This window comes from Cherax quadricarinatus, chromosome 31, assembly GCF_038502225.1.
Source record: "Cherax quadricarinatus isolate ZL_2023a chromosome 31, ASM3850222v1, whole genome shotgun sequence".
Classification (NCBI taxonomy): Eukaryota; Metazoa; Arthropoda; class Malacostraca; order Decapoda; family Parastacidae; genus Cherax; species Cherax quadricarinatus.
The window spans coordinates 12,076,474-12,091,815 of record NC_091322.1 but is presented as its reverse complement, the minus strand read 5'-3'; the positions used below and the strand labels follow the sequence as shown (position 1 = coordinate 12,091,815).

General features: G+C 38.4%; 1 protein-coding gene across 1 annotated transcript in view; it reads right to left on the bottom strand.

Annotated features, from left to right (window-relative positions):
• Positions 1-15,342, bottom strand: part of mRpL3 (mitochondrial ribosomal protein L3) — a 49,131-nt gene that overhangs the window by 11,534 nt on the left and 22,255 nt on the right. The gene's annotated exons all lie outside the window — the stretch shown is intronic.

Genomic DNA, 15,342 nt, shown 5'->3' with positions numbered 1-15,342 from the left:
ATGGATTTAGAAAAGGCATATGATAGAGTGGATAGGGGAGCAATGTGGCAAATGTTGCAAGTGTATGGAAAAAGTAGTGCGTTACTAAATGGTGTAAAGAGTTTTTATGAGGATAGTGAGGCTCAGGTTAGGGTGTGTAGGAGAGAGATTACTTCCCAGTAAAAGTAGGCCTTAGACAGGGATGTGTAATGTCACCATGGTTGTTTAACATATTTATAGATGGGGTTGTAAAAGAAGTAAATGCTAGGGTGTTCGGGAGAGGGGTGGGTTTAAATTATGGGGAGTCAAATACAAAATTGGGGTAGACACAGTTACTTTTTGCTGATGATAATGTACTTTGGGGAGATTCTAAAGAGAAGTTGCAAAGGCTAGTGAACAAGTTTGGGAGGTGTGTGCAGGAAGAAAGTCCTTTAACTCTTTCACTGTCGAGATCCCTGCTCACAAACTTGCTCTCAGTGTCGAAGAATTTAAAAAGCGGTTAGCGGTTTCCATGAAATTTACGCATCGGCGCTTTCACCCACTTTGAGCCCAATTTTCAGTCAATTCCATTGTTCCAGTCGACTAAACTAGAATTCCATTTGTTCTATCGAGTGAGTACAAGAAACTGTCCATTTACTGATTAGTAAGTAAGTAAGTAAGTTTATTCAGGTATACACAAATACAGTTATAGAATTATCATACATAGCAGCATATGTGTAGAGAACCTAGGATAACCCAAAAAAGTCAGACAGAGTGACTTATTTCCATTGGGGTCCTTTAATTTCCACTGGGGTCCTTTGATTTCAACTGCCCAATAAAGTGATCAGAAATTGGTAATCTGGCCAATTTCATACACAATTCAAGTAAGGCCAACTTCAAAATAGGGTCCAGAGTTAACAATACAAATAGTATTCCTACAACTAAAATAACATTTTCTCAGTTCATCAGCCACATCTCCAGGCCCTTCTTATATTACGCTTGCTTTCCATTTTAAATTTTTATTCACACAAAAAATAGAAGATTTACTGTTATGCAGACTACGGCATTATTGTGAAAATGGTATAAATAATATCAGCACACTTGCGAAAGTATATCAGACTCACAAGTTGACGTGTATTGGATGCATGACATCATTTGTTTACTCTTGAACATCAGCAAAAATTGAACATTTCTGCTACTTTGAGCTCAATTTCAAGGTACTTTTAGTCTGTAAACCATTAACCCTTTCGGGGTTTCGGTCGTACTAGTACGGCTTACGCACCAGGGTTTTTGACGTACTAGTATGAATAAATTCTAGCGCCCTCAAATCTAGCAAGAGAAAGCTGGTAGGCCTACATATGAAAGAATGAGTCTATGTGGTCAGTGTGCGCAGTATAAAAAAAATCCTGCAGCACACAGTGCGTAATGAGAAAAAAAAAAATTGACCGTGTTTTTGGTTTAAAACAGCGACTTTGCACTCTATTTTCGTATGCTATTTATTGTTGTATTCTAGCTTTCGTGGTCTCATTGAATAGAATGGAAGACATATTACAGAAATTGCGATGATTTTGACTGGTTTTACAATGAAAAGTACCTTAAAATTGAGCTCAAAGTAGCAGAAATGTTCGATTTTTACCAAAGTTCAAAAGTAAACAAATCATGATAAGCATCCAATAAACGTCAAATGGTGAGTCTAATATTCTTTCACAAGTGTGCCAATACTATTTATACCATTTCTACACTAATGCAGTAGTCTGCATAACAGTAAATCTTATTTTTTTTGTGAGAATAAAAAATCAAAGTGGAAAGCAAAAGAAATGTAAGAGGGGCGTGGGGACGTGACTAATGAACAGAGGAAATGTTATTTTAGTGCCAGGGATGTCTGTCTTGTTTATTCTGGACCTATTTGAAAATTGGCATCTTTTGAAATGTGTGTGAAATTGGCAAAATAGCTAAATTCTGACCACTTTACTGGATAGTTGAAATCGGTAAATGGGTGGTTTCTTGTACTCATTCGATAAAAAAAACGGAATTCTAGTGAAATAGTTATGATTTTTGTCGACTAGTACAATGGAATTGGCCGAAAATAGGGCTCAAAGTGGGTAAAATTGCCGATGCGTAAACATCATCGAGACCGCTAACTTCGCAAAAGCATAATTCCGTAAGTTTTCCATCAAATTTCATACTTTTGGTGTCATTATGATTGGGAAAAGATTCTCTATCTTTTCATAAAAAAATTTTTTTTTTTTTGGAAATTTTAGCGACCCTGAGAACAAGTCTCTGAGAGCGCCTGGCGACCCTCAAAGGGTTAAAAATAATTTCTATTTCTGTAAAATATCTTCCTTTCTATCAAATGAGACCATAAAAACGAGAATACAACCATAAATACCACAAGCAAATACATCGCAAAGTCAATATTTTAAACCAAAAACACGATCGGAGTTTTTTTTCTCATTATGCACTGCATGCTGCAATATTTTTTTTATACTGCACACACTGACCACTCAGACCCATTCTTTCATATGTAGGCCTACCAGCTTTCTTCTGCAAAATTGGAACCCACTAGAATTTTGGCGTAATATTACTGCACCAACACTGGCTTGCAAGCCATAATATTACAGCACTGACAGTGAAAGTGTTAAAGGAGGGGTTTGGGATACTGGCTGTTTGGAGCGACATCTAAACTGTCATATCTGAGCACCTCTTCAAAGACAGTGATTACGTATGGATGATTGTGAAAGTATTGAATAAAGATGATGAATTTTTTTTTCTTTCTTTTTTGGGGTCACCCTGCCTTGCTGGGAAATGGACAACTTGTATGAAAAAAAAAAATTACAAGTGCATAATGTGAGATATTGCAAAAACAAAAAAAGCATAAATGCATTAACTAAAGGCTCTTATTAGAATGGCCTTACGCTAAGTAGACTTACTGAACAAGGTTTTACTTTATCCACACATTAGATGTTTTTTTTTTTAATTCTTATTATAGTTTGATATGGTAGTAGGTTAGTAGACAGCAACCACCCAGGGAGGTACTACCATCCTGCCAAGTGAGTGCGAAACGAAAGCCTGTAATTGTTTTACATGATGGTAGGATTGCTGGTGTCTTTTGTCTGTCTCATAAATATGCAAGATTACAGGTACGTCTTGCTACTTCTACTTACACTTAGGTCACACTACACATACATGTACAAGCATATATATACACACCTCTCTGGGTTTTCTTCTATTTTCTTTCTAGTTCTTGTTCTTGTTTATTTCCTCTTATCTCCATGGGGAAGTGGAACAGAATTCTTCCTCCGTAAGCCATGCGTGTTGTAAGAAGCAACTAAAATGCCAGGAGCAAGGGGCTAGTAACCCCTTCTCCTGTATAAATTACTAAATTTAAAAAGAGAAACTTTTGTTTTTCTTTTTGTGCCACCCTGCCTCAGTGGGATACGGCCAGTTTGATGAAAAAAAAAAAAAGTTCTTGGTCTTATTACTTTTCCTTTTATATCCATGGGGAAGTGGAATAAGAATCTTTCCTCCATAAGCCATGCATTTTGTAAAAGTGAACTAAAATGCCGGGAACAATGGGCTAGTAACCCTTTTTCCTGTAACAATTACTAAAAAGAATAAGAAGAAGAAAATTGTCAAAGTGGGAAGTCTGAATGTGCATGGATGTTGTGCAAATGATAAGAAAGAGATGATTGTGGATGTTATGAATGAGAAGAAGCTGGATGTCCTGGCTTTAAGTGAAACAAAGCTGAAGGGGGTTGGGAGAGTTTCAGTGGAGAGGAATAAATGGGATTAGGTCAGGGGTTTCAAATAGAGTTACAGCTAAAGAAGGAGTAGCAATAATGTTGAAGGATAAGTTATGGCAGGAAAAGAGGGATTATAAATGTATTAATTCAAGGATTATGTGGAGTAAAATAAAGGTTGGATGTGAAAAGTGGGTTATAGTAAGCATATATGCACCTGGAGAAAAGAGAAGTGTAGAGGAGAGAGAGAGAGAGAGAGATTTTGGGAAATGTTGAGTGAATGCATGGGGAGTTTTGAACCAAGTGTGAGAGTAATGGTGGTTGGAGATTTCAATGCTAAAGTGGGCAAAAATGCTGTGGAGGGAATAGTAAGTAAATTTGGGGTGCCAGGGGTAAATGAAAATGGGGAGCCTTTAATTGAGCTATGTGTAGAAAGAGGTTTGGTAATAAGTAATACATATTTTATGAAGAGGAGGATAAATAAATATACGAGGTGTGATATAGCACGTAATGAAAGTAGTTTGTTAGATTATGTATTGGTGGATAAAAGGTTGATGGGTAGGCTCCAGGATGTACACATTTATAGAGGGGCAACTGATAGATCGGATCATTATTTAGTTGTAGCTACAGTTAGAGTAAGAAGTAGATGGGAAAAGAGGAAAATGGCAATAACAAGCAAGAGGGAGGTGAAAGTGTATAAACTAAGAAAGGAGGAAGTTCGGGTGAGATATAGGCAACTATTGGCACAAAGGTGGGCTGGTGCAAGTATGAGTAGTGGGGGGGGGGGGGGGGGAAGAGGGTTGGAATAGTTTTAAAAATGCAGTATTAGAATGTAAGGCAGAAGTTTGTGGTTATAGAAGGGTGAGTGCAGGAGGAGAGAGGAGTGATTGGTGGAATGATGTAGTGAAGGGTGTGATAAAAGAGACAAAGTTAGCTTATGAGAGGTTTTTACAAAGCAGAAGTGTTATAAGAAGAGTAGAGTATATGGAGAATAAAAGAAAGGTGAAGAGAGTGGTGAGAGAGTGCAAAAGGAGAGCAGATCATAGAGTGGGAGAGGCACTGTCAAGAAATTTTAATGAAAATAAGAAAAAATTTTGGAGTTAAAGAAGTTAAGAAAGCCTAGAGAACAAATGGATTTGTCAGTTAAAAACAGAGTAGGGGAGTTAGTAGATGGGGAGATGGAGGTTTGGGTAGATGGCGAGAATATTTTGAGGAACTTTTAAATGTCGAGGAACAATGGGAAGCGGTAATTTCATGCACTGGCCAGGGAGGTATACCATCTTTTAGGAGTGAAGAAGAACAGGATGCGAGTGTGGGGGAGGTGCGGAGGCATTACGTAGAATGAAAGGGGGTAAAGCAGCTGGAACTGACAGGATTATGACAGAAATGTTAAAAGCAGGGGGGGATATAGTGTTGGAGTGGTTGGTGTTTTTGTTTAATATATGTATGAAAGAAGGGAAGGAACCTAGAGATTGGCAGAGAGCATGTATAGTCCCTTTATATAAAGGGAAGGGGACAAAAGAGATTGTAAAAATTATAGAGGAATAAGTTTACTGAGTATACCAGGAAAAGTGTACGGTAGTGTTCTAGTCACTGGTAGGCGGGATTCCCCAGTGGAAGTAGGTCCTTCCCAAAGAGATGGGTTAGTTGTAGTAGTAGTTGTCGTAGCCGTGAAGGTTATGTTCATGTCCTCAGAATCAAGATTCCATGATGTTCCAGTGTCTGACAAGTTGTGCAAGAATGGTATATAATACCGACAAGATGAAATTAAGACACATGTGCAACATCTGGGTATCTTTATTGTAGATGTTTCGCCATCCAGTGGCTTTATCAATACAAATTCTAGGACATAACTTGAAGACAGTAGGACTATATACAGAAGATGAGGTAATCAGTCCCTCAACCTAGGAGTAGGTGCGAAGAGCACCGTAGTCGTGGAGAGGCTCCATGCTTCTGCTTCAGAATCTCCATGACTACGGTGCTCTTCGCACCTACTCCTAGGTTGAGGGACTGACTGTCTTCATGTTATGTCCTAGAATTTGTATTGATAAAGCCACTGGATGGCGAAACGTCTACAATAAAGATACCCAGATGTTGCACATGTGTCTTAATTTCATCTTGTCGGTATTATATACCATTCTTGCACAACTTGTCAGACACTGCAGCATCATGGAATCTTGATTCTGAGGACATGTACATAACCTTCACGGTAGTGTTATAATTGAAAGACTTAGAGGTAAGACAGAATGTAGGATTGCGGATGAGCAAGGAGGTTTCAGAGTGGGTAGGGGATGTGTAGATCAAGTGTTTAATTGAAGCATATATGTAAACAGTATTTAGATAAAGGTAGGGAAATTTTTGATATGTTGTGCATCTTTATATGTGTATGCTTCTAAACTTATATTCTGAGCACTTCTGCAAAAACAGGATAATGTGTGAGTGTGGTGAAAGTGTTGAATGATGATGAAAGTATTTACTTTTTGGGGATTTTCTTTCTTTTTTGGGTCACCCTGCCTCGGTGGGAGATGGCCGACTTGTTGAAAAAAAAAAAAAAAATATATATATAAAAATATATATAAAAATATATATTTTTTTTTTTTTTTTTTTTTTTTTTTCAACAAGTCGGCCGTCTCCCACCGAGGCAGGGTGACCCAAAAAAGAAAGAAAATCCCCAAAAAGAAAATACTTTCATCATCATTCAACACTTTCACCACACTCGCACATTATCACTGTTTTTGCAGAGGTGCTCAGAATACAACAGTCTAGAAGCATACACATATGAAGATACACAACATATCCCTCCAAACTGCCAATATCCCAAAACCCCTCCTTTAAAGTGCAGGCATTGTACTTCCCATTTCCAGGACTCAAGTCCGACTATATGAAAATAACCGGTTTCCCTGAATCCCTTCACTAAATATTACCCTGCTCACACTCCAACAGATCGTCAGGTCCCAAGTACCATTCGTCTCCATTCACTCCTATCTAACACGCTCACGCACGCTTGCTGGAAGTCCAAGCCCCTTGCCCACAAAACCTCCTTTACCCCCTCTCTCCAACCCTTTCGAGGACGACCCCTACCCCGCCTTCCTTCCCCTATAGATTTATATGCTTTCCATGTCATTCTACTTTGATCCATTCTCTCTAAATGACCAAACCACCTCAACAACCCCTCTTCTGCCCTCTGACTAATACTTTTATTAACTCCACACCTTCTCCTAATTTCCACACTCCGAATTTTCTGTAAACATCTCCACTGCCTCCAACCGTCTCCTCGCTACTGCATTTACCACCCAAGCTTCACACCCATATAAGAGTGTTGGTACTACTATACTTTCATACATTCCCTTCTTTGCCTCCATAGATAACGTTTTTTGACTCCACATATACCTCAAAGCACCACTCACCTTTTTTCCCTCATCAATTCTATGATTAACCTCATCCTTCATAAATCCATCCGCCGACACGTCAACTCCCAAGTATCTGAAAACATTCACTTCTTCCATACTCCTCCTCCCCAATTTGATATCCAATTTTTCTTTATCTAAATCATTTGACACCCTCATCACCTTACTCTTTTCTATGTTCACTTTCAACTTTCTACCTTTACACACATTCCCAAACTCATCCACTAACCTTTGCAATTTTTCTTTAGAATCTCCCATAAGCACAGTATCATCAGCAAAAAGTAACTGTGTCAATTCCCATTTTGAATTTGATTCCCCAAAATTTAATCCCACCCCTCTCCCGAACACCCTAGCATTTACTTCCTTTACAACCCCATCTATAAATATATTAAACAACCATGGTGACATTACACATCCCTGTCTAAGACCTACTTTTACCGGGAAGTAGTCTCCCTCTCTTCTACACACCCTAACCTGAGCCTCACTATCCTCATAAAAACTCTTTACAGCATTTAATAACTTACCACCTATTCCATATACTTGCAACATCTGCCACATTGCTCCTCTATCCACTCTATCATATGCCTTTTCTAAATCCATAAATGCAATAAAAACTTCCCTACCTTTATCTAAATACTGTTCACATATATGCTTCAATGTAAACACTTGATCTACACATCCCCTACCCACTCTGAAACCTCCTTGCTCATCCGCAATCCTACATTCTGTCTTACCTCTAATTCTTTCAATTATAACCCTACCATACACTTTTCCTGGTATACTCAATAAGCTTATTCCTCTATAATTTTTACAGTCTCTTTTGTCCCCTTTCCCTTTATATAAAGGGACTATACATGCTCTCCGCCAATCCCTAGGTACCTTCCCCTCTTTCATACATTTATTAAACAAAAGTACCAACCACTCCAACACTATATCCCCCCCTGCTTTTAACATTTCTGTCATGATCCCATCAGTTCCAGCTGCTTTACCCCCTTTCATTTTACGTAATGCCTCACGTACCTCCCCCACACTTACATTCTGCTCTTCTTCACTCCTAAAAGATGGTATACCTCCCTGACCAGTGCATGAAATTACTGCCTCTGTTTCTTCCTTAACATTTAAAAGTTCCTCAAAATATTCTCGCCATCTACCCAATACATATATATATATATATATATATATATATATATATATATATATATATATATATATATATATATATATATATATATATATTTTCAACAAGTCGGCCATCTCCCACCGAGGTAGTAGGTTGGTAGACAGCAACCACCCAGGGAGGTACTACCGTCCTGCCAAGTGAGTGTAAAACGAAAGCCTGTAATTGTTTTACATGATGGTAGGATTGCTGATGTCTTTTGTCTGTCTCATAAATATGCAAGATTACAGGCATGTCTTGCTACTTCTACTTACACTTAGGTCACACTACACATACATATACACATTTATTCATACACACTCATCTGAGTTTTCTTTGATTTTATCTTAATAGTTCTTGGTCTTATTAATTTTCCTTTTATATCCATGGGGAAGTGGAATAAGAATCTTTCCTCCGTAAGCCATGCGTGTTGTAAAAGTCAACTAAAATGCCGGGAACAATGGGCTAGTAACCCCTTTTCCTGTAAAGATTACTAAAAAGAATAAGAAGAAGAAAATTGTCAAAGTGGGAAGTGTGAATGTGCGTGGATGTTGTGCAGATGATAAGAAAGAGATGATTGTGGATGTTATGAATGAGAAGAAGCTGGATGTCCTGGCTTTAAGTGAAACAAAGCTGAAGGGGGTGGGAGAGTTTCAATGGAGAGGAATAAATGGGATTAGGTCAGGGGTTTCAAATAGAGTTAGAGCTAAAGAAGGAGTAGCAATAATGTTGAAGGATAAGCTATGGCAGGAAAAGAGGGACTATAAATGTATTAATTCAAGGATTATGTGGAGTAAAATAAAGATTGGATGTGAAAAGTGGGTTATAATAAGCGTGTATGCACCTGGAGAAGAGAGAAGTGTAGAGGAGAGAGAGAGATTTTGGGAAATGTTGAGTGAATGCGTGGGGAGTTTTGAATCAAGTGTGAGAGTAATGGTGGTTGGGGATTTCAATGCTAAAGTGGGTAAAAATGTTATGGAGGGAGTAGTAGGTAAATTTGGGGTGCCAGGGGTAAATGTAAATGGGGAGCCTTTAATTGAGCTATGTGTAGAAAGAAATTTGGTAATAAGTAATACATATTTTATGAAAAAGAGGATAAATAAATATACAAGGTATGATGTAGCACGTAATGAAAGTAGTTTATTAGATTATGTATTGGTGGATAAAAGGTTGATGGGTAGGCTCCAGGATGTACATGTTTATAGAGGGGCAACTGATATATCGGATCATTATTTAGTTGTAGCTACAGTTAGAGTAAGAGGTAGATGGGAAAAGAGGAAGGTGGCAACAACAAGTAAGAGGGAGGTGAAAGTGTATAAACTAAGGGAGGAGGAAGTTCGGGCGAGATATAAGCGACTATTGGCAGAAAGGTGGGATAGTGCAAAGATGAGTAATGGGGGGGTTGAAGAGGGTTGGAATAGTTTTAAAAATGCAGTATTAGAATGTGGGGCAGAAGTTTGTGGTTATAGGAGGGTGGGTGCAGGAGGAAAGAGGAGTGATTGGTGGAATGATGAAGTAAAGGGTGTGATAAAAGAGAAAAAGGTAGCTTATGAGAGGTTTTTACAAAGCAGAAGTGTTATAAGAAGAGCAGAATATATGGAGAGTAAAAGAAAGGTAAAGAGAGTGGTGAGAGAGTGCAAAAGGAGAGCAGATGATAGAGTGGGAGAGGCACTGTCAAGAAATTTTAATGAAAATAAGAAAAAATTTTGGAGTGAGTTAAACAAGTTAAGAAAGCCAAGGGAAAATATGGATTTGTCAGTTAAAAACAGAGTAGGGGAGTTAGTAGATGGGGAGATGGAGGTATTAGGTAGATGGCGAGAATATTTTGAGGAACTTTTAAATGTTAAGGAAGAAACAGAGGCAGTAATTTCATGCACTGGTCAGGGAGGTATACCATCTTTTAGGAGTGAAGAAGAGCAGAATGTAAGTGTGGGGGAGGTACGTGAGGCATTACGTAAAATGAAAGGGGGTAAAGCAGCTGGTACTGATGGGATCATGACAGAAATGTTAAAAGCAGGGGGGGATATAGTGTTGGAGTGGTTGGTACTTTTGTTCAATAAATGTATGAAAGAGGGGAAGGTACCTAGGGATTGGCGGAGAGCATGTATAGTCCCTTTATATAAAGGGAAAGGGGACAAAAGAGACTGTAAAAATTATAGAGGAATAAGCTTACTGAGTATACCAGGAAAAGTGTACGGTAGGGTTATAATTGAAAGAATTAGAGGTAAGACAGAATGTAGGATTGCGGATGAGCAAGGAGGTTTCAGAGTGGGTAGGGGATGTGTAGATCAAGTGTTTACATTGAAGCATATATGTGAACAGTATTTAGATAAAGATAGGGAAGTTTTTATTGCATTTATGGATTTAGAAAAGGCATATGATAGAGTGGATAGAGGAGCAATGTGGCAGATGTTGCAAGTATATGGAATAGGTGGTAAGTTATTAAATGCTGTAAAGAGTTTTTATGAGGATAGTGAGGCTCAGGTTAGGGTGTGTAGAAGAGAGGGAGACTACTTCCCGGTAAAAGTAGGTCTTAGACAGGGATGTGTAATGTCACCATGGTTGTTTAATATATTTATAGATGGGGTTGTAAAGGAAGTAAATGCTAGGGTGTTTGGAAGAGGGGTGGGATTAAATTATGGGGAATCAAATTCAAAATGGGAATTGACACAGTTACTTTTTGCTGATGATACTGTGCTTATGGGAGATTCTAAAGAAAAATTGCAAAGGTTAGTGGATGAGTTTGGGAATGTGTGTAAAGGTAGAAAGTTGAAAGTGAACATAGAAAAGATTAAGGTGATGAGGGTGTCAAATGATTTAGATAAAGAAAAATTGGATATCAAATTGGGGAGGAGGAGTATGGAAGAAGTGAATGTTTTCAGATACTTGGGAGTTGACGTGTCGGCGGATGGATTTATGAAGGATGAGGTTAATCATAGAATTGATGAGGGAAAAAAGGTGAGTGGTGCGTTGAGGTATATGTGGAGTCAAAAAACGTTATCTATGGAGGCAAAGAAGGGAATGTATGAAAGTATAGTAGTACCAACACTCTTATATGGGTGTGAAGCTTGGGTGGTAAATGCAGCAGCGAGGAGACGGTTGGAGGCAGTGGAGATGTCCTGTTTAAGGGCAATGTGTGGTGTAAATATTATGCAGAAAATTCGGAGTGTGGAAATTAGGAGGTGTGGAGTTAATAAAAGTATTAGTCAGAGGGCAGAAGAGGGGTTGTTGAGGTGGTTTGGTCATTTAGAGAGAATGGATCAAAGTAGAATGACATGGAAAGCATATAAATCTATAGGGGAAGGAAGGCGGGGTAGGGGTCGTCCTCGAAAGGGTTGGAGAGAGGGGGTAAAGGAGGTTTTGTGGGTAAGGGGCTTGGACTTCCAGCAAGCGTGCGTGAGCGTGTTAGATAGGAGTGAATGGAGACGAATGGTACTTGGGACCTGACGATCTGTTGGAGTGTGAGCAGGGTAATATTTAGTGAAGGGATTCAGGGAAACCGGTTATTTTCATATAGTCGGACTTGAGTCCTGGAAATGGGAAGTACAATGCCTGCACTTTAAAGGAGGGGTTTTGGGATATTGGCAGTTTGGAGGGATATGTTGTGTATCTTTATATGTGTATGCTTCTAGACTGTTGTATTCTGAGCACCTCTGCAAAAACAGTGATAATGTGCGAGTGTGGTGAAAGTGTTGAATGATGATGAAAGTATTTTCTTTTTGGGGATTTTCTTTCTTTTTTGGGTCACCCTGCCTCGGTGGGAGACGGCCGACTTGTTGAAAAAAAAAAAAAAAAAAAAAAAAAAAATATATATATATATATATATATATATATATATATATATATATATATATATATATATATATAATATATATATATACACACACACACACACACACACACCCCTCTGGGTTTTCTTCTATTTTCTTTCTAGTTCTTGTTCTTGTTTATTTCCTCTTATCTGCATGGGGAAGTGGAACAGAATTCTTCCTCCATAAGCCATGCATGTTGTAAGAGGCAACTAAAATGCCGGGAGCAAGGGCCTAGTAACCCCTTCTCCTGTATAAATTACTAAATTTAAAAAGAGAAACTTCATTTTTCTTTTTGGGCCACCCTGCCTTGGTGGGATACGACCGGTTTGTTGAAAAAAAAAAAATGCATACATCTAGGTAGTAGGCTGGTAGACAGCAACCGCCCAGGGAGGTACTACCGTTCTGCCAAGTGACTGTAAAACGGAAGCCTGTAATTGTTTTGCACAATAGTAGGATTCCTGGTGTCTTTTTTTTCTGTCTCACACACATGCAAGATTTCAGGTACATCTTGCTACTTCAACTTACACTCAGGACACACTACACATACATGTACAAGCATATATATACACACCCCTCTGGGTTTTCTTCTATTTTCTTTCTAGTTCTTGTTTATTTCCTCTTCCCTCCATGGAGAAGTGGAATAGAATTCTTCTTCCATAAGCCATGTGTGTTGTAAGAGGCAACTAAAATGCCAGGAGCAAGAGGCTAGTAACCCCTTCTCCTGTATATATTGGTAAATGTAAAAGGAGGAACTTTCGTTTTTCCTTTTGGGGCCACCCCGCCTCAGTGGGATATGGCCTGTGTGTTGAAAGAAAGAAAGAAAGAAATGCATACAAATATTAGATAACAAGTTTATACCAACATATACACCTACCATCCGACTTACGACCGAGTTCGGTTCCGAGAAACCGGTCGTAAGTTGAAATGGTTGTATGTCGAACTTTACTACTGAATATCAACAAAACATTTTTGTAATGACTTTATTTTATTGTTTTATTTTGGTATTTCATGTTTTACTTTATTTTTTATGCTGTTAGTACAGTGGACCCCCGCATAACGATCACCTCCGAATGCGACCAATTATGTAAGTGTATTTATGTAAGTGCGTTTGCACGTGTATGTTTGGGGGTCTGAAATGGACTAATCTACTTCACAATATTCCTTATGGGAACAAATTCGGTCAGTACTGGCACCTGAACATACTTCTGGAGTGAAAAAATATCGTTAACTGGGGGTCCACTGTACTGTATTTTATACTGTAAGGTTTAGGATAAACACTGTGTACAACACAAATAGTTGTTTATTTCCCAGAAGTTTGGCATAAAAAACACAGTCGTAAGTCGAGTGGTCGTAAGTCGAGTGGTCGTAAGTCGAGCAGGTCGTAAGTCGGATGGTAGGTGTATCAAGTTAGCAATAGAACTAGGCATTAAAAAACAATAAAAAAAGTACAATGCACAAATAGTGCACTCATTACTTACCTTAAAATATTTGTAGTGTTAATCTAGGGTGAGACAAGTAGTATTTATTGTAAGAAATCAAGTGTGGTATGTATGGTAGTCAGCTGGGCTACCATACCAGGCCACCCCACCCACACATACTATTCTATGATATTTAAGTATCCCAGAGCGATAAAATGCATATACAGTTCACTCATTACTTACCTTAAAATATTTGTAGTCTTAATGTAGGGTCAGGGGTGAGTAAATGAGATAAAATGAATAAATGAGAGAGAGAGAATGAGTACATGAGGGAGATAAGATAAGATTTCGTTCGGATTTTTAACCCCGGAGGGTTAGCCACCCAGGATAACCCAAGAAAGTCAGTGCGTCATCGAGGACTATCTAACTTATTTCCATTGGGGTCCTTAATCTTGTCCCCCAGGATGCGACCCACACCAGTCGACTAACACCCAGGTACCTATTTGCTGCTAGGTGAACAGGACAATAGGTGTAAGGAAACGTGTCGAATGTTTCCACCCGCCGGGAATCGAACCCGAGCCCTCCGTGTGTGAAGCGGGAGCTTTAGCCACCAGGCCACCGGGCCACCGGGCCACCGAGGACAGGCGCAGAGTTATGTAAACAAACCAGGCGAACACAAGTCTTGTAAACAAAGTGTACACGTCTGGTTTGTGTACAAGTTACATTGTGTACAAGTTGTCTCTACATTGATATGGTAGAATAAATAAAGAAGAACACTCCCAATCTCATGTAACACCATTTTTAGAAGAAATGACGCTCTAAGTGAAGGCAATGGAAGCAAGTCACTCTGTCTGACTTTTTTTTGGGTTATCCCAGGTTCTCTACGCATATGCTGTTATGTATGCTAATCTATGTAACTGTATTTGTGTATACCTGAATAAACTTGCTTACATACATACGAAAGGAATAATTTTCTACAGTTACCCCCAGTAACACATTTTCTCTGATGTTGGACCAGAGAAAATGTTATTCTTGTCGTCACTCGTAAAAGTCTGGCTACCACATCTCATATTTGTTTATTTATTCTATTGTGGGGTGCATTTATCATCTTTATATGTTATGTATAGTGTTTATTATATAATTTTGAAAAAAATATCATGGATGGATTAATGAAAATGTGTATATTAACGTAATATACGACATTTAATGAGACTCGGTGATTATTATTATTATTATTATTTCTAATATGGCATCATTTGTGCAAGTCATCTGGCTACCACATCTCATATTTATGTTTATTTATTCTACTGTGGGGTGTATTTATCATCTTTATATGTTACGCATCATGTTTATTATATAATTTTGAAAAAATATCATAGATGGATTAATGAAAATATGTATATTAATGTAATATACGACATTTAATGAGACTCGGTGATTATTATTATCATTACTAATAAGACACTCTTACTGATTTTAATGTGAACCTACACGTCAGCGCAGTATGCAAGTTTATTTAGGTACAGGTATACATAAGCATAATTATCAGAGTATATATAAAATATGAAATAACTTTTAAAAACACTTGAAATTTTGGAGTTTCCAGACATAACAGAGAGACTTAGTGCTTACGGATCTCACAGAGAATGTAAACAAACAGGGTGGGGCATGGTGACCGTATTAGAAAGTCAGGTGGGGAAGCTGTATAGTGAGTTTTGGTTATGATTTGAAATGACCGTATTAGCGGGATGCCGTAAAGCGAAACGCCGTAAAGCGGGGCCCTACTGTATAACATTAGCATATAAATTAAGGATAAGTCGCATTGGCATTAACTGCAACATTCCCATGCTG